This window comes from Nicotiana attenuata, chromosome 1 (genome assembly GCF_001879085.1).
Source record: "Nicotiana attenuata strain UT chromosome 1, NIATTr2, whole genome shotgun sequence".
Classification (NCBI taxonomy): domain Eukaryota; kingdom Viridiplantae; phylum Streptophyta; class Magnoliopsida; order Solanales; family Solanaceae; genus Nicotiana; species Nicotiana attenuata.
In genome coordinates this window covers 58,941,779-58,947,626 of record NC_031989.1, presented here as the reverse complement: position 1 = coordinate 58,947,626, position 5,848 = coordinate 58,941,779, and positions in this window count along the sequence as shown.

Genomic DNA, 5,848 nt, shown 5'->3' with positions numbered 1-5,848 from the left:
GGGTGAAATGGATTTTTTACGGTTTGAGTAGTGAGGTTGGCAGAGGGTAATGATGAGTATTTAAAGAAAGAGACCTATTTAATGACTAACGGTAGCTTTTAGCAGTCAATTAGACGTCTAATCAACCTGAAATTTCAGGTGGAATGAATGGTTAAGCTTCCCTAGATTTTAGGCATTTTATGTGGTGAGAACTCTAGTAGAGACGGAACTGGTTCAAAAAATAAACGGATAGGATTTTCTGATGTTTTTGAACATAGGTAGGACTCTACTCATGATTTAAATATTTATATTTCTAATTGTGCAGAGTATAGAAAACATACCTCATTTTTCCGATGACCAATACTGATGAACCAGGTTCTTCATTTAGAATTCTCTTGATCATGCCTCAATTTACCATAGTAGAGAAAATTTTGTTAGAGATCAGTGAGTCATATCAACACATGTCATAGGTGTATACTATTTACAATATCAAACTGAGTAAAAATAAATACAGATATTTACACAAGTTCCAGATTTCCTAGCCAAAAATTTTTAAATTTTTTTTCACCTTCGAGAATTCCTATGTGATCGGGCTAAGAATCACCTCATGGAGAGACATGCAAGGAGAAACGAACAAGAAGAACCACGACATGTAATCCACATGATCATTGGCGGAGTCGACGTCCCATAACGACCCATGTTCAAGCATACCAAAGTATCGATCTCCAGGGAAAAACGGACTCGGAGTTATGTGCCCGAGGACGTCTTATCGTTCTGTGACGAGGAAGCAGAAGGCATATCTCAGCCTCACAATGACGCCTGGTAATCTCTATCCTTTTGAATAAAATTCAAGTTAAACGTGTTTTAGTGGATCCAGGTAGCTCAGCAAATATAATCAGATTGAGGGTCGTTGAACAACTCGGCCTACAAGATCAGATTGTACCTGCATCTCGGGTCCTGAATGGCTTCAACATGGCGAGCGAACCAACAAAGGGAGAGATAATCTTGCTAGTAAACATAGCCGGGACTATACAAGATACAAAGTTCCATGCCATCGAAGGTGATATGAGGTACAACACACTCCTCGGGAGACCATGGATACAAAACATGAGGGCAGTGCCTTCAACTCTTCACTAGATGATGAAGTTCCCAACAGAGGAAGGGGTAAAAACGGTCTACAAGGAGCAACATGCTGCAAAAGAGATGTTTGCGATCGAAGAAGTAGGGCCGATTCCAGAGCCCTCAACCTCGGAGAAGTCGAGCCCTAAAGATAAGCATGACACCAAATAGCAATTACCGCCTCCGGCCTTGATGGATTCAAAGCAACAGGTAATCGAAGACGAAGATGAGGATTTCCTTACTCCTCGAACCTTCATCGTTCCCGAAGAATCTGATGCAACAAAGAAATAGTCGCACCTGCGACCTTCGCTTCTACGGTAAAAGACTCACACATGCGAGAAAGCCTCAACTCAGCACTTGTCACTTCTGCGACACCAAAACATGTTTTTGCGATTTTGTGCTCAAGGTACCGCACCTACGTCCTCGCGGATGCGTCCGCACTTCGCATCAGCGACCTTCCTGCCCACAGTCTACTTTTGCTTCGGCGGTCATAATGTCTGCATCTGCGGACACGCTTCGACGCCCAAACTTCCGCATGCCACAACTTCCGCTTTTGCATCTCCTGTGCCGCTTTTGCGGCGCCGCACCTGTGTCCAAAGCTCCACATGTGCAGTCACACCAGGACCCCTACCAAACCAGCACAACCAAAATGATCCAAAATGATCCAAACCACATCCGAAACTCACCCGAGACCCTCGGGGCCTCGCCCGAATATACCAACAAGTCCCACAACATAACACGAACTTACTCGACGCCTCAAATCACACATAACCACATCTAAATCACGAATCATACCTCAATCAAGCTTAATGAACTTTTGAACTTCCAACTTCCAAAACTCATACCGAACCGTATAATATCAACTCCAAATAACCTCAAATTTTGCACACAAGTCCCGAATGACATAGTGAAGCTATTCCAATTTCTAGAACCACAATCCGAACCCGATGTTATCAAGATCAACTCCCTTTCAAACTTATGAAAATTAACCTTCAAATTGCTAAATTTCACCAAATAGTGTCGAAACCTTGTAGAAACATCCAAATGCAAGTCCGGGCATACGCCCAAGTCCAAAATCACCATACGGACCTAATGGAACCATCAAAACTCCTATCTGAGATCAAATACTCAAAAGTAACACTAGGTCAACTCTTCCAACTTAAAGCTTTCTAGTTGAGAATCATTCTTTTGAATCAGTCCCGAAACACCTGAAAACTAAAACCGACGATTCACACAAGTCATAATACATCATATGAAGCTACTCAAGACTTCAAACATCTGAATGGAATGCAAATGCTCGAAATGACCGGGTAGGTCGCTACATTCTCCCTCACTTAAATATACGTTCATTCTCGAACGTGCCAAGAGTCGTTCCAAAGACATCAAATCAATCTGTAACCTTACCATGCACATAATCGTGGGTGATTCCACCATACCCCAATCCATATAAGTCTATCAACTCAACATAACCGAAGATTCTTCCCTCAACCTTAGTCCATAAACCTTAGAGCCCGATTTCCAACATTCGAAAATCCTTACAAGACCCGAATCTTGCATGTACACACTGTATATGCCTGAACAAGTTGTATCAAATCATAATCATAACCTAAGGGGTAATCATACGATATATCACATGACTCATATACTCATAGCAATAACTTCCGGCCACAATAGCTGCTCACGTGTAAACCCGGTACCAGTAACAAACCACGTGTCAACTAAAACCTTTTTTCCAAACCTTCACACACTACCAATGGTGAATGAAACACGCAGAAACTCATAATCACTCGTTAGATCAACAAGTCATGGAGCTCTCTTTGTCCGACAAGAACCATAGCCAAATTCTAAGCCGATCATTGACATTATACTTCCAAATATACCATAATCAAATCTGATAGAACCCATTCTAGGTCCAATGACCTCATCCATCAATTACAGCTGCTCTACTAACATGCTACACTAGTACAACCTAAAGTCACAAACCTTGCAACCCGTGCACCAATAAGCAACAACTAAAATGTACTCAAACATGGAAAATGACTCAAATGTGAGAATCATCCCTTAAGCTCAACAAGTACCATCACAAACGTAATTCTATGAATCCATCTCACATAGAGAATTAAAACACACAAAATCAACACAAAGGATCACAATTCAACATAACTTTACTGCGATGCATGACCCAATCCGGACACCGATCCACATGAAATACCTCGAGTCCTAATGCTCAAAATCAGCAACCACACGCAAATCAACATCAAGTGCACGAAGTGCATGACCATAACCAAGGCGCATTCAACTATTCAACATCCCAATAACCATCGCGATCGAATTTTGCCGCAGAGCCCAAACAGAAACGCATCAAGTGCGAAAATAACCAACAGATCACAACCCATTGTAGCATAGAAGAGTGACACATAGAACATATCAAAACACAAACACGCTCAACTCCAACTGAATGACACACCCCTCGACAATATTAGTGGTCAAAAATCCGACCCGTGCAGAATACATATCCTCTTTGGGCCTACCAATGGGCCCTTAAATCAACTCTGGTCATCCGTAATTAGTACAAAAAAACCCTAAAAGTCCATAGTAACCTAACCATAACATATACTTTTAGTTTTCTAACCTTGGCTATACCTACACAGTGCGCAACCAAGGAACAATCTGCCTCTAAGAACTCCCCGTCTCCAAATCCCTAGAATACCAGAATCACCATATTGGATCCTATCGATTACTCAAGTGACTGACACATACTTCATAAACAATCATTCCACGAGAAATACTTCCATAATTCCTTCGTGCCACAAATCATAATCGAACGCTAGCTCTCGATCAACCAGGCGAGTACTGCAATACTAATGAAGCATTTGTAAGTCAAAACATAGTGCACCTTTTAAAATGCACACTCTTCTCGTGTTATACCCGGTAGTACCGGCATTCTTCTAAACATCTTAAACCGATTGTGTGGTCTAAAACTCATGACTTTTCCTTCAAAAATGAATAGCAAACTTGTACATGAAATCCTCAATCCTACATAATGCACCGCATCTATCATACTATCAAATAAAATATGAGAATCTCATTATCAACTCTGAGTCGCAAGCAAAATGCATACTCAATCAGCCCCAAGTCTTCCACTTGATCTCATCTAGGAGAAAAGCACAATGCACAACAAACTCCTTATGCCTGTAGAAAATATCCATCTCAAGCCGAGGTCGACACCGACGAGAACTCTTTGAAACTCATATACACAAGACCAAGCCATCAGACTGAATCCCTCTATCTCAATCAAGTTACGTAAGTTGCCAAACCCTAGAGTATTGCCTTAGAACATCCGTAACGCCTCACCACATCATAACAATCAAAAGAACCGAGCATACCATTACTATGCTAATCGAACATACTACCCAGTTGTCCTATTTCCTCCGACTTTCTTCTGAATTGTCTTCAAGTTGACACTTCCCCTTGCTATAATACCATGATCTTCAACTAAAACTTGCCATATGAGATCCCAACATAAACCACGTCGCCCTATAGCGCAAAATCTATTGTATTCCCTTTTAGGCACTCAAAATACGACATCCAAGATATCCACTCTAAAGTGACCTTATGTGAATATGAATTTATTTCATTAACCTCTGGAATGGTAAAATGTAGAATCAATAATGATACAAAAACACCACAAGTCTCGGCATCATCCATTGCAAATCTCAGATCTTACCCATATACAAATCCGAGGAAATCCTCAAATACCACATATGAATCTTGAACTCTGTGGAACCTTCTCGAGAGTTATCCACCCCATTCAAATCTCAAATGCACTGCCCAAATGGGCAAAATGACTTGTGCTCGATCATCACACCAATGCCTAAAGAAGTAGCCCCATCTTAACACAACCGAGTAAATACCTGCTCCATGCACACTCATCCGTCATGAATAACAAACTCAAATTATTCCATGATTTCCATGTACCCCTAAAGTGTAATATATCCCATATCCTGAAATTTTCTTACTCGAGTCATCTTCGATCTCAACCTCTACAAATCATAACGGATCCACAAACTTACCTCAGACTTAAAGCAATACAGCACATAACTATGCAACCTGATCGTTGATAGTAGGCTCCCCCACTTGGCTCAAAGCCATAGAATAAAACATCTGATAACTCACAATACCCATACTCTATTACTGCCATAATCCCCCACTGAAATTCAACTAAATCCTTCATAAGCTCATGCAACATAAACCACAAAATACCTTAAATCATCTGCTAAGCTTCATTCATCCTCATGACACTCAAGGCAACTTCCTAAACAAATCCAAACTCAATTGCAACACATATAACCCACTCATAGAAAGAACTCTCCACACAATATCATAAGGATCACACATCTCTAGACTACCCCACAGGAGATAACCCACCTGCTTAGCCTCAAATTGGAATTTCACTACGCCTTCCACGGCCACAACCATCATGCAGTCACTAAATCTTCCCGAGTCTAAATTTGCTAACAAGACATAAGAATCTACTTCATCCCATAATGAAGAACATGAAAGATCCCTCAATATGATCATAATTCAAGACTGTACAACACATCAAGACATAGATCAAGAATCCAATAGTTCTTTTTCACATCCAAAGTAACCCTTCTTGCCACGTCGAAACCATCTGAACACATCCCTCAGTTGATCGCTGCCAACTCCACACTACTATAAAGTAGGAAGAGAGGGTCGCAATAGCTTT